This window comes from Arachis hypogaea, chromosome 16 (genome assembly GCF_003086295.3).
Source record: "Arachis hypogaea cultivar Tifrunner chromosome 16, arahy.Tifrunner.gnm2.J5K5, whole genome shotgun sequence".
Taxonomy (NCBI): domain Eukaryota; kingdom Viridiplantae; phylum Streptophyta; class Magnoliopsida; order Fabales; family Fabaceae; genus Arachis; species Arachis hypogaea.
This window is the reverse complement of record NC_092051.1, coordinates 103,724,351-103,740,152: the sequence shown is the minus strand read 5'-3', so window position 1 is coordinate 103,740,152 and position 15,802 is coordinate 103,724,351.

Sequence of the window (15,802 nt, the reverse complement as noted above, 5' to 3'; positions counted from 1 at the left end):
ATAAATTTATTTACCATCCAACAATGAGATAAGGAGCACTATCAATTTCTTTAAATAAATAAAATAAAGGTTTAATTATTCTATTAATTCCTATAATTTTGTGAAATTTTTAATTAGATTTTATATTTTTTTTATTTAGGTTTTTCTACCAATTTTTTTTTTTCAATTAGATTTTTCTTGGTAGTAATTAGTTTAATTTTATAGGAACCTAATTAAAAAAAAATTGTACAAGGATCTAAATAAAAAAAAAGTATAGAGACCTAATTAAAAAAAATTTTAGTACAAAGACTCAATTAACTGAAATTTAATTAAAAATTTTGTAAAATTATAGAACGAAATAATTAAACCTAAAATAAAACTAAATTCTAGTTTATTGTAGCGCAATGATGCAGTATTTTAACAGGGAGCCACTTAGATAAAGTTGTCAAAAACATCTTTTTTTTAAAGATGTTTTTTAAAAATTAAAATTTAACATATATAATCAATTAAATTGTATTATTTTTATTAAAATTAGACTGGACAAATCAGTTTAACAAAAAAATTAATAAATTAAATTTTTAAACCGATATAAATTAATATTTTTTATAAAAAATTACTACAATATCCCTATTATAAAACATAACTAAAATATCCCTATTATATATATATATATATATATATTAATTTTGAAAATTTTAAATTCTAACCCTATAACGATAGAGAAGAAAATGGCTAGAATTTAGAATTCTCAAAATTAATATATATAATAAGAGTATTTTAGTCATTTTATATAATAAAGATATTATAGTCATTTTTTATAAAAAATAATATTAATTTAGATAAATTCAAAATTTAATTTACTATTATTCGATCAAATTAATTTGTCTGACATAATTTTGACAAAAATAAAATAATTTAAATGATTATATGTATTAAATTTTAATTATTAAAAAATATTTAAAAAAAGACGTTTTCTGCATCTTTATGGAGCATCTCCCATTTTAATATGCTACTTAAGGTAGTACCACGTTCGCAATATATAGTATCCTTCATGGAATAATTTAAGCAGCACAAATTTTAATGCTCATCATATGATAAAAAATAAAGTTGAAGGCTGAGGGCTTAACGTAACTTTTAAGGATCAAATGTTTCCCCATGAAACCTTCACCTATAGAATCTGTTAACTTGAACGTTATGGCATTATATTTATCATTATAATAAACGACATAGTATTGTTGTATTAATAAGAGCCAGAGTTGTATGATTTAAGACTACTATTCATCATTATTTAACATATGTTTTAATTAAATTTGCACTGAGCCATATAGAGGACACACTGTTCATCTCTTCATCTCTATGTGTCTAACTAGTTTTTAATATTGATTTACTTGCAATGGGTCAATTCTGTACAACTAGAATTAATAACTGAAAATAACAGCATCCCCCCGCTATTTATATATTTTCATACTTTTGACCTCTGCTGACTGCTGGCACCTCATCAACCGTATGCGGCGGACCCTTGCTCCCTCCCCAACCACCTTCCACCGCATTTCCAAGAATATAATGACTTCATGTATGTCCATACGTCTATCAAGTGTCAAGGCCACGTACGGTGGCCATGCTCCCCACGTTTTCAATCTCGCCGCTTTCCAAATTAAAATTACAATCATATTAAATGGACATTAAAAAAAAAATCAGCTTTTTATTTTTTAAAAATAAATTAAAATATATATATTTATTTATATTAAAAATAAGTTAAATAATATTTATAATAATAAATATTAAAATATAAAATATATATTAAAATTAAATTAAATAATATATATATATATTCATACATAAATACATAATAATAAATTTAGTGATTAATTTTTTTTGTATATAATATTTTTATGAAAATTATTAGTTTAATTAACTATATAAAATTAAAACAAAGATGCTATATTTACATAAATTAAAACAGTCATTAAATCAATTATTTGTATAAAATATCTATTAAAATATAAAATATATATTAAAAATAAATTAAATAATATATATATTTATACACAAAAATATAATAACTAATTTTTTGTATATATAGTATTTTTGAAATTAAAAACATAAATATAAGAGAAAACCACACATTTCCTTTACGAGATATTTAAACGATATATAATTACATTCACTTTTTTTTCGTCTACATAATAAAATTCATTTATTTTTATATTTTATCACATAATATAAAATATCTTAAATTGTTGTTTCAAAAGTATTTAAATTTAAAATTTTTTATATATTTCATGATTAATAATAAAATATTAAAATAAACTAAATTTATCACATCAACAATAAATATATTATTATTATTTCAATAAATCATAAAGTTGTTATTAATTTATATGTATAATTTTAATAATTATTAAAGGATATTTTAGTTAAGTCCTTAACATATATAAACAGTGTTCATTTTATGAATAGAAGAAAAAAATGATTTTATCTAAATTTAATTAAAAAATTTTGAGATCAAAGTACAAAAACATATAAACAGGGAGAGATATTGTTAAGTTAGAAGTTAACTTTAATTGGACAAAGTTAACATAATACTAACTAAAATTATTGTTGACTTTAAGGAGAATCTATAATAATTTGATGATGATAAAATATTATCAGTTGAGTTAAAAGTCCAAAAATTTTGATAGTGTATATGGTTATTATGCAAAAAAATAAATAAGCTCAATTCATTTGTCAACACTTTTTTCTCTCCTCTAACCTGTAATCAAGGTGCAAAATTTTATTGCAAATTCTCTCTTTGCTCTAGTAATTGAAAAAATTCACATCCTGCACCCAAATTAAGAGTGAAAAGATGTTTCACAAGACTAAAAGATATGTTTAAAAATGAATTTAAGCAAAGTAAAAAAATTAAAATAAATCACCAAACTTTAGTATTGAAAAGAAAAAAGAGGAAAAAATTAAAGTTGAAGACAAAAGAAAAAAATCAAATCTGATTTGATACAGAAGTAAATTAAAGAAGTTTAATTATTATCTTTGTACAATTACTCTAGCTTGTTGAAGTTATTATCTTTCAGCAGTATATTTTCGAGTAAGAAGAAAAAAATAGAAATTATTTTTCTTTATTGTAAATCAAAGGTCACACTTAAAATTTGGAACCAAAGAATGAATCAATGATTTAGATCTTTGAAGTTAAAGAAAAAGGAAGAAAGAGCGAAAAACAACAAGATCAGAAGTCAAGCAAACTTTATCAGCCATAAAAATCTACTGTTGTCTCATCTCTTTTCTACGTTCTTTGATATAATTTTTGGAAAAGAAAAACAAAGTCAAGCTTAAGTTTTGGAAGCTTCACTCTTATATAAAAAGGTAAATGGACGTAAATTGAAGTAAGGAGAGTAAGCACATTGTTTGGGGTCTTCATAACTTTTGAGCTATACCTTCTTCTCTTAAATGGTTTTACATTTAAAATTCTGTTCTTCATTTTATCTTTCTTTGTTTTAATCAATGAAAAAAAGACAAATTTGTGAGGTATCAGTAAAAGTTATTGAGAAAAAAAGCAAAGAGAGTAAATTTGCATTGGAGAAAAACCAGAAATGATGTCAAACTCTTTTGTTATCATTTCTGTTTTGTATTTATGAACATGAGAGGTTTCTCTTGTTAAGTTAGGTAAGCATTTAGTGTTGAGAGTCTAGACAATGAATCTAGTTAAATCAAACTTGGTTAAAAATTTAGTTTGTCCCTAATAGGATTATGTTGAATTTGAGAATTGATGTTTGTAAATTTTTGTTAAAGATAGTAGAAATTCGACTGCAGTTGTAGTGCAGATTAGATATAGATCACATTACACCTAGTGGTTGGACTAGAATATATGACTATATTATTACCACTTATTTTTCTCTTTTCTACTCTTTCTATTTCACTCGTTATAAGATAAAATGAAATTGTTTTCAACTTAATCAACATCAGAGAAATCATAGCAATACAGAATATTAACTTCTTTTTATTGCTTTGATTCGATCGATGAGAGGTAAAATAAATTTGTTTTTTGCATAATTAAAGTTGCAGATCTTATAACAACAAAATGTTAAATACTAGTTTAAAGTAAACAAAATTAAAAAAAATCATACTCCTCTTTTTTAAATTATTGAGAATCTTCCATTATTATTAAACACAAATGTGACCCATATATATATACTCTACTGAGTGAAGGGTGGGATATAATTCACAATTAGAAATGGCCATATTATTACGCTCCAAATGGATAGCTTAATTACCTTCTGTTCTTTGCCAAAGTCAAAAGAAAAAAAATAAATTAATTATTGAGGTTTGGAAAAATTATTCAGCTAATTAGATTACGCTCCTCACTGGCTATTAAATTACTCACCTGAACCACACAACAGAGCAACACATTTTAATGCAGATAGACATAATCACGAAACCCAAACAGCAGAGCATTGGTCAATAACTTGTATTACAAGGGAAGCAAAGGTACTCTTACAAGTTTCAAGTTTCAACATTAGTCCGAAGTCCGAACTAACAAAAATGGCATCATTAACTAATTCTCTAAAGCGCTAAATAGTTAAGAATTTATATATCTATCTCTAACCACATAAATTAATTTTATGAGACGACGTCGGTATATGTTCAGGTTACTTCTGCCCAAGATTGTAAGAATTGGACCGGTCAATGAATTGGTGAAGTTATTGGTTCAATAGTTCATTAGTTCGACCGGAATTTAATTGAAGTTCAACCGATTTAATTAAATATTAAATAAAATTATTAAAAAATCTAAAAATAATTTTAAATAATAAATATAAATTTAATAATTTTTAACTTAATAAAATTTAAAATTTTACATGATAAAGAGCAAAACTTCAAGAAAAAAAGCTATGTAGAGTCAGCACCTAAGCATAAATATGCAGCATATACATATAGTATTCTTCCATACATTAGTCTTTGAAACAAAACTAAAAATGCACAAGCACAAGCATAAAAATCAAAACCATGTAAATAACATGACACTTATGTCTAAATTGTTAATAACCACAACACTAGCAGCAGTTTAAATACAATACCAAGAACAACACAGCAAGATTATTAACAAAAAAATACATATTATTGTATAATATAAATTATTAACAATTAATCAATAACACAGCAAAAAGAACAATTATTAACACCATAACAAGAACACAGTAACAGCCAAAAACACACCAAAGAGGATTGCAACAGCACACCATTCCACACCATAACACAGCAAGAACGACTTTCCAATACACAACAAAGCAAGAACATAGCAAAGAGGAGAGGACTCACCTACTAGAATCTTCAGCGAGCACAGAAGAGCAGAGGGAGGCGACCACGGCAGAGCAGAGGGGGCTAGAGAAATTGCGGCAAGCACGGCAGAGCAGAGGGATACCTGCGACGAAGGAGAAGGAGGAGCGACCGACCACTAATGGACGACGCACACAAACGGCGGCTGCGGGACGCGGTGGAGGCTGCGGTGGTCAAACCTGTCGCTGCTGTGGCTGCGGGACGCGGAGGCTGCGGGACGCGGTGGCGGTGGGCTGCTCGACTGGTGGTGGTGGGCTGGTGGCTGCAATGGTTCTTAGCTTCTCACTTCTCAGAGAAGAGAGGAGAGATGAGTGGCTGTGGCTTCAATTGACAATTGAGATTTAGGGCTTCGCTCGTTTACGTTTAGGTGTTTAGCCTTTTTTTTTTTAAGAGGCAAAACGACGCCGTTTAGCACTTTTATTTTCAAACCAAAAACCGATAAAAAACCGAACAGTTTTTCTGGTTCACTGATTAACTGTCGATTCGACCGATTTTTTTACCGATTTTTTGCCAAACAGTTTCTATCCTTATCCGGACCAGTTAGGTGACCGATTTTCGGTTATTCCGGTTAAACCGACCGATCCGGTTCGATTTTTAGAACCATGCTTCTGCCATAATTGGTTACATAGTCAGAATGTGATGCATATATATGCAACTTGTTAAAGTAGATCGCTCATCACATTGCTTCATGTAAAAGGTCCAAAGAGGAGATGGTGATTGGTGACCCTTGAGAGAGACACAAAAACTCGGAATAGACTAATGTGGTGAGCGTTTGATTTGAATTTTTATTTTTTATTTTTATTTTTAATATTTTTTTGTTTTCAGATTTTTATTAAAAAAATAAAAAATAAAAACAAAAATAAAATTTAATTTTTTTTCTTATTTTTTTTTATAAAAATCTAAAAAATAAAAATATAAACTAAATACATCTTTAATGGTCCAATGTACTACTCATCACAACTCACACAAGTCACCCATTATATATATAGATTTTCCCCAACATTATTATTATTATTATTATTATTATTATTATTATTATTATTATTATTATTATAAATAGCTAAATTGATCATGAAAAAATTTTAGATTAAATATTTTAGTATTTAATAAAATTTTTATAAAAATTCTCAAGAGTTATTTTGGACGAACAGATTAATCCTATATTATTTTGTAGAGGATTAATTTAATTTTAATGTACCGTCAGTATAAAGTAGTTTTATATGTGTATAACATTATGTCAGTAAAATTCATATTTTATATTGACCGTGAATAATAATGTAAAAAAAAAAATATTATATAACTGAATTACTATTACATTATCAATGCATTAAAATTAAAATTTTTAAATATTTATTCTAATTATTATATATACGCTCCTCACATTTAATTGAGTTTTTAGTGCATTCAGAACCTCCAAATACCACTGTCAATTCAAGAGATTAAGATCAATAGCATATTTGTGGAGTTGACCATTGCATGAAATTAAAAATGCGCTGTTGTGGTTTGGTTGAGTTCGATCGATCACATAGGTCTTTATCAGCAATTTAGTACTACTGCGATTCCCCTAGACAAGTGTAACATTTAATTAATGAAGGGAATGGGTCCATATGATATAGCCTATATGCGAATAATTTCCCCGCCAACAATGTAGGAAATAATGAATCGTGCATATTATTTTCTCATTTTATTTTCTTTCTCTCTCCCAGTCTCTCTCCCTTATGTATCCATCATATTATGCAATGAAACAATAGTACAAAGGGATATGGATATAGATTCCCCAGCCCCACCATGCACCTTGCAAAATCCGTTTTTTGTGGTTCTGGATAAACTAAAACTAGGATCCATTTAGAATTAGAATGTTTTTTTTCCAACCAAAAAAATATAATATCTCATAATAAGCACGAAAGGGAAAATAATGAACTTCAGGATCCAAGCATAAACAATAAAACATCAACTGTCAAGATATTTATGCAGACGCCAAATTTTTATCGCTATTTCAGATGTATATATAGTTGTTATTTATTAGCATTATGTAACATTAGCAAAATCTAAAGAAAGATTGCCACATTACTCATAAAGAATGAGTTAAGGAAATTAAGTTTTTACAAAAAATTTTGGCACCCAAATATTACCATGGGTGCATCTACTTACAAATATGCCAACCAACTATTGGTTAATGATATGAACTGCATGTGGAAAAGTTTCAAGATCTAACAGTGTAATTAGTGTTAATGAAAGACATATATAGATTTTTTTATAATCTTATTCAAACATATTAGAGTTTTCAATAATACAAAACTCATATGTAATTTGTCTTTACATAAAGTTAATAATTAAAAATTATTAAATAATAAATTAGTCAAATATAATATATTAAATTACTTAATAGTTCTCAACAATAAATTTTATATAAAGATATCTTTATGCGAAGCTCTACACTAACTAAGATTATATAAGAATAAGGAATACCTAACACTTGGAAGCTACTCTATCTTTCCCTTTTACTATGTCGAGAAGGAAGCAAGGCAAAGCCCAGTAATGGACACTGAATGGATAAAAAGATGGACCGCATCCAAGTGGACATGGACCAACATGATGAGGAATCCTGGACTATGACTGTTGACCCACTCTGAAAGTGACACACTTTTATTCTTTATTAGCTTTTTTTCATGATTCATATGCTTATGTATTCATTCTTGTTAACAAAAATATCTGAACGGGGAATAATATAATCTTTAGTCAACCCAATAATCATAATAAAAATTGAAACAAGTGGGTTTAGTTTCAAACAAAAGTAGTAAGGCCAGATTGGTTACGATCTTTGACGTTTTGATTCCTTATTAGTTGAGTTTTTAGTAGAAGGACTTCAATGCTAGTGGTTTAGGCGTACTTCATGATGTACAAACATAAGTGCATAACCAATTCAAATATAAAAAAAAACTTAGGAAATTATTGCTTCCTAGAAACTAATCAATCATTCCTATAATATCATCGCACCAAATTAAAGGAAACATCTTCTAGCTTATGTATGATCACATCAATCACCACACTACTGCATGATGATATGAATGCATAAAAAAGACGTACAGTACATGAGGATCCTACATAGTGTAATTAACATACAGGAAGGTGTTTCAGTATGGCAATGTACGGAGACAGAATTTGGTATGGCAAATATGTGGACCGTGCAGATATAAATTAAAATATATTGATAATTCGGATGGAGACGTTGGTTAATAATGTGGAATATAGCGCATAGGATCTATGGTGCGGGATGAACTGATTGGCATGGTAATCCGTTGTGGCACTCATGTAAAGTGGTTGGATTCCAAAACTGGATGTAATGTCGGCTGGAGCCGTCTGTTTTGTTGTTGTAGGGTTCCTAATATTGGTTGGATTCCTAATATTGGGCCGATTGTAGAATAATGTTATGTAATTCGGTTTTTAAAATATGTAACTTTCTAGTTTTTTCTTTTGTTGTGATTAAGCCCGTTTCTATCATGAAAAATGAATAATGTGCAGAGGTAAAATGTTAAGGATGGATGCAACAGTGGAGAATGAGAGTAGTTGTCTGTATTGGGTAACATAACAATTTTATATTAATTATGTATTTTATTTTTTGTGGTCCCAAAAAAAATTATGGATATAAAAACATTTTTGTTAAATAAAATGAATTTTTAATAAATGAATGATATTTTATATATGAGATAATAGTATTAAGTTAAGTGTTATTGTTTGTTTAATGCAAAGTAATTGTCTGTTTTTAATACACATGTAAATTAAAAAAAATAAATCCTATTTTGTTGATTTTATAGAAGAAAAGTGTTGATTAGGTGAAAAATACACAATTTTACTTGTGAAGTAGTATATTATTATTCGTATTGTCGCGGTTCAGTTACTCTTTTCTTTATGGATCGATGTTATTTATAGAAAGGTATTAATTCATTATGTTTAATTTTTTAGAATAGACAATTACTACAAGAAAGTATTAGAATAGCGACCGATTTTAGCAACCAAAAAAACTGGTTACTAATAGCGACCGATTTAGCGATCGATATAGAATTTCTAGGACCAAAAAAATATTGGTGGCTAAATCGGTCGCTAAATTACATTCAGTGACCAACAAAATTGGTCACTAATAGTAACCGAATTAGCGACCGATAAGGATTTAATACAACCAGAATAAAATTGGTCACTAAAATTGGTCGCTATTTTTTCATTTAGCGACCAAATTAGCAACCAAAATAGAAAGTAATGTCTTTGGGACTGTTGGTCACAAAATCGGTCGCTATTTTTTATTTTAGCGACTGATTTTGCAACTGATAGTGGAAGCATGAACAACTGTATGGTCGCTAATTCCGTTGCTAACGTACTGATTGCTAAATCGGTTGCTAATTATTAAGTTAGCGACTGATTTTAGTGACTAATAGAATCAGTCACTAATAGCCACCGAATTAGCGACCGATTAGTTTTATACAACTAGAATAAAAATGGTCGCTAAAATTGTACACACACACACACATTATTACTTTACAAGCATTACATAATACAAAATCCCATTCCTCATACAAAATGTGAAAAGTCAAAGGCGAGGGAAAACATCACTAAAACAATATAAAAATATCGTATAAAGATAAAAGTAAAACTCTTCCAAACTTCGTCGTCCATATCCTGAAAAAGAAAAGACCTGTAGGGGAGTGAGAATATCGTCCTCGCTGGTTCTCACTATGGGGTTAGAGAATTGCTATAATAAGATACGTAGAAATAAAAAATGTTTTTAAAGTACATTGATTAATAAACGCCTTATGAATCTTTTCAAAACCAAAGACTATGTTCCAAAAACCCGAAATTCTTTTTTTAAAAAGAGAAATCTGTTAATTCTTCAAAAATTCAAAACTTCTTTAAAAGTTTTTCCTAGACAGCATGACGAAGCTGTTCCAAGCATAGGTTCATTAAGTCTATGCTGAACCAGCATAGTTTTTCATACTTTACTAAACCAGAAACACAAATCAAACATGGCCTTCGGCCCACCTCATGATCAACCACGACCTTAGGTCCAAACAATCCAAACAACAGCCAATCTACCATAATACAACTAACTTTTCAGTCGCAGACACAAGTAAAAGATTCAAGCATAATCAAGCAGTTACTTCAAGTAGAGCAGTTAGCAATTAAGCACAATTAATCACAAAGGCAAACTAAGTACAATATGCATACCCAAACAATGTCACATAGATGCAAATGATGAATGCCTGCCCTATGGCTGATGAGTCTCATCTGTCGGTTATAAAGCCAAACCCGATATGTCCGGTAGCTAACCCTGGACAGAACACCAAACACTGAGCAAGTGGGACAATGCCGCAACCCTTGCATCTTACCTGCGTACCCGGAGCAGGGGACAACTTCACCTTGCCTCTTACCCAGGTGGTGTTACAGTTCTCAACCCGGAGCAAGCGGCGATAGAATTCCACCCTTGCATCTTACCCGGAGTTTTGAACTATCAACCGGAGCAAGTGGATAACACCACTGCCTCTTACCCGGTATTCTCGCCTCTTACCCGGAGCAAGTGGATAACACCACTGCATCTTACCGGAGGCATATCACAATCAAATTCAACTTATGTTCATTATCATTCCAATTCATTCATAACCATTCATAATCATTTTCACACTTTCTCAACAATCCACATCAAGTAAATCATCATTCATTCCATATATTAATTTTTTCTCAAATCACCTTTCTTTGAAAACAACAGTCAAACTCATCTTTTTCTCAATTTCAAAATCCTTCTCATATCTCAAGCTATTTCAAGCTTCCAAGCCACTTTTTCCTCAAACTCAATTCTCTTTTTAAAAGAGAGCTACTTTATGTGACATTTTCTCAAAACTTACAAACAATTCCAAAATAATATCAAATGGAAATTTTCTTTGAAAAGACTCAAAATCCTCTTCTTTGAAACCATCCTTTTAATTGCTTTTAAACGGGAGATTTCAATTAATTATTCCGGCAAGGTCTCAAGTCTTTAAGGGAGAACAACCAAATCCCTTTTCTTAAATTTATTAAATAGTTCAAAAGAAATAATATAAGTCTTAGGTTCAAATTTTCTAAATAACTTTTCAAATAAAGTCTTAGATTTTATAGAAATTTCAGCAGCATCTCCCCTAAAACTTGGACTTTGCCACCCTTTCTGGGTCCCAACCAAAACATTCCGCAACCATTTCCAACGGATTCAAAACCAAACTAGTTTTCCAATAAAACAAAATCCAGACTTTCAAACTTTAAAAATTATATCAAACCAAACCAATTCAGAAATCTCCAAATTTTAACAAATCAATTAATAATTAAATCAATACACAACCATATTCATCCAAAACAAGCCAGGCAATTCATAAGACTTGTATAATCACTAAAAATTCATTTTCGCACATCCATATCAATTTATAACAATTCCGATTACAAAATTAAGTTTTTAGAAAAAGCCTCTACCTCGACAAGCAAAACCATAACCCGAGCGCCTCACAGAAATCCTTTTGTCTCGACCCGAATTCAACAACCAAAATTCCAGCTCCGCCTCAATAGCAGAAACAGACTCAACGCCACATATAAGCTCAGTTACTAATTCCTAACACATCAATATCACGTAAATCTTAAAACTCATAACTAAAAACTAATGACGAGGATTCCGAGATAGGGGCACTTACTGGAATAAAAGGAACGGCATAGCAGCCACAGCAACACTTACGTGACATGCAATCATCAAAACTCAAACCTACGTTACCGAACCTCAAAGTCTTTAACCAAACATAACCGAACACTAACGCAGGGGTTTTCGAAATGTAAAATACTTACTGAAATAACAAAACAAAGCAGCGACGAGTCTGAACTAGTTTGGCAGCGGCCCCGGTAGCCACCCCAAGCGGCAGTGGTGACCGGACTTCGGTGATGGTGACTGAAACCCACCTACAGAGACGATAAAGTTTTCAGAATCTTAAATGAATGAAAACCAAACTCAAAAACCCTTACGTACAGAATTTTCCGGTGACGGCAGCAGGGTTTCAAGCGGCAGGAACGGCGGTGGCTGGCACAGATCTCCCCTCTCTCTCCTCTGCTCCTATGCTTTCTCTCTCTCTCTCTCTCTCTCTCTCTCTCTCTCTCTCTCCGTGCGACCCGACGGCCTCCTTCTTGACAGCACGGCGATGGCAGAGACGACTGGGAGGTGCGATGATAGCAGCTGGCCTTGCGTTGGATGGCGACGATGAAGACGAGGTTGCTCCAAGACCACGACCACCCACTCTCGAGCCAGCTCTCTCCGTGACTCAGCTTCGACGGCGGCTCTATGGTGGACCAGCAGCGACGGTAACGCAGCCTCACGGGACGACAACACGTCCTCCTTGCGCGGCTCTCTCCCTCAGTTCTGGCCTTCTTCGCGATGGCGACAAGCGGCGAGCAGCTCGACGGCGACAGCGAGGCCCACCGGCGCTGGCTCGTGCCTCTCTTCCTCTCCTTTTTCTCCGTTCTGCTCTTTCAGATCTCCATCTCTTCTCCCCTTCCCTGATTCTGCTTTCCCTTTCTTTTTCTTTGTTTCTTACAACATCTGCTGCTGTGTTGTGTGGTTTTGCTGGAAAGGAAAGATAGGGCAGCAGCTAGGGTTTCATTGGATGAAGGAAAAATTGTGATTTAATAAAATTAGGGTTTGGTGTATAAAAATTGGAAACTTTGGGTTTAATTTGAAACTAATTGAATTTCTAAAATTAATTTAATTGTATCAAAATATTATTTGGCTTGGAATCAAATACTCTAATTGAAAATATAATACAATATAATTAATTTTCTTTATTACAAAACCTAAAGTAGTTATTTATAAAAACATTATCATATAAAATCTCATTATTTTACAACTACTAATTTTATAATTTAAATATAGAAAATAATTCAATAATTGTAAGATTAGATAAAATTCTAATTTAAATTTTCAAACATCATCATTATTGAATTTCTAAGACTTTTAAATAGTAAATAGAAAAATAATCCAAAATTATAGAGTTTGGATAAAAACCTCGACTTATTTCAAATCCAATTAATCAAAACTACCTTTAATTATCTTCAATGAAACAATTTCTGAAATTAAAACTGTAAATAAGATATGATTTGAAATTAATTTAAAATAGGACTTTTTTTTTGGTAAAAAATTCTGGGTCTTACATTCCACCCACCTTATAAAAATTTTCGTCCTCGAAAATTCAGAGTAATACAAAAGAAACTACACTCTACTTTTAAATACTTTCTAGAAAAACAAGAAATCTTAGTATATATGTATGTTCGAATAACACATCACCATGAGACTTAAATATAAAGGTAGGGCATATTGTAAAGCAGATACAAGAAGGCTTGATGCAAAAGGCCATATAGTTTCGAGGTTCTGCAAAAACTCAAAGAAACACAATAGGGTGCAAGCTTTTTAAGATAGGTGATGTGTGGAAAACGATCCAACACAAAACTCACCGGCAAGTGTACCGGGTCACATCAAGTAATAATAACTCACATGAGTGAGGTCGATCCCACAGGGATTGAAGGATTGAGCAATTTTAGTTTAGTGATTGATTTAGTCAAGCGAATCAAGTATTGGTTGTGTGATTTGTGATTTGCAGAAGCTAAATTGCATGGAAAGTAAAGGGGAAGGGAAAATTTGCAGTAAACTAAAGAGCAGGAAAATAAAGGTGCTGAAACTTAAATTGCAAGTAATGTAAATCACAGAAACTTATATTGCAAGAAATGTAAATGACTGAATCTTAAAGTGCAAGAAATGTAAATTGCTTGAATTGTAAAAGGGATTGGGAATGGGAATTGCAGAAATTAAACAAGAACAAGTAAATTGCATCAAACAGCAAAGTAAAAGATGAATTAAATTGGAATGGATCTCAAACAGAAGAGTAAAAGTGCTTTGAGAATTATAAAGACAGAAAGGCAATGCTTAATTTGCAGCAAAGTAAAAGAGGTTGAAGATCTCAGGGAGGAAGAGACTAGATAACAAGTCTAGATCTCAAATCCTTCCTTGATCCAACAAGAACAATTACAAAAGAAATGAAGAAGAGTAAATTGCAGAATTAAAGAGAAGATGAAGTAGTAAACAGAAAGTGAAATTCAATTATGCAGAGAAAGTAAACAAGAGATCTCAAGGTAAGATTGAAACAGAAGTTCTTCAATTCTTCACCCAAGATCCAAAGCAAGAAAATAAAAGAGTGCTCAAGCAAGAACCAAGAAGAAGAGAGATCAATTCCCCTTCCAAGTTCTCAGAGAATTCAAAGTAAAGAGCTTAAAAAATGAAAATGACAATTTAAAGGAAAATTCAAAGTAAAATCTCAAAATGTCAAAAAAGGGTACTAATTACATCAAACTAACTCCTATTTATACACTTTCTATTCTTGGATTTTGGAATTTGGGTGGGCTTTTGATTTGGTGAAGAAATGAATTAAATTGAATTTTTAATCCAATTTGTAGCCCAAAGTGCACCTCCAGGGGAAAGCTCAGTTGGAAAATCCAACTTAGCTTTCAAGCATGCTCCATCCGTGTCAAGTGTGGTGTGCATGGCAAGCTTGGTGCGCTTCAATTGTTGCTGGGCCGTGTCATGATGCCTTGGTGTGCTAGGATTGTGCGCCAAAGTGTGGAGGCTTGGGGGAGAGGCAATGCTCAGTTGGAATTTCCAACTTAGCTTTCCTTGTAGCGCCTTTGCTTGAGACTTCAAGGTCCCAGGTTCAACACTTGGTGGAGGAAGTGGAGGAAATCTTTGGAGCTAATTTACTTGGATGAGTGGGCAATCCTCCTTATGTTTCCAAGAGTTCCCAAGTTCGAAACTTGGAGGAAGCATTTAAGCTATTTTTCCTTGATTTTCCTTGCAAGCTTGGTGGCACTCCTTCCTTATGTTTCAAAGAATACCCAAGTTCAAGTCCTGGAGGAAGCATTCTAGCTATTTATTCTCAAATTCCCTTGCAAGGAGTAGCGTGTGGTTCCAAGTTCGCACCATGGAGGATGCATTTTGTCCATTTCTTCTTGAATTTCCTTGCAAGGTAAGTTCCTTGCTTCTCCTTGGTCCTTGGTTCGAATCTTGTTGGCTTCACCCCTTGGAATTTTCTTCTTGAATTAATATGGAGAAGTCCCGATAAAGTTAACTTAGTTAACTTAGCTTTGCACCATTTCCTTGCTTTCCTTGGTGCTCAGTTAACTATTTTAACTTAGCTTTGTAGCTTCCTTCTCCTTCCATTCCTTATGAAGCTCAGTTAGCTTTTTCAACTTAGCTTCCCTTTCTTTTTCAATGTGATCATGCTTTTTCTTTCCTTTTGGCACGCTTTCTCTTTCCTTTGGACACGCTTCTTGCTTCCTTGGGCACGTTTCTTGTGCCACGCTTTTCTTCTTTTCTTCTTTCTTCACCTACAAGTAATCAAAACAACCAATAAAAGTATCACAAAATTCACAAGGTTTATAAATCATTAAAAATTAATTA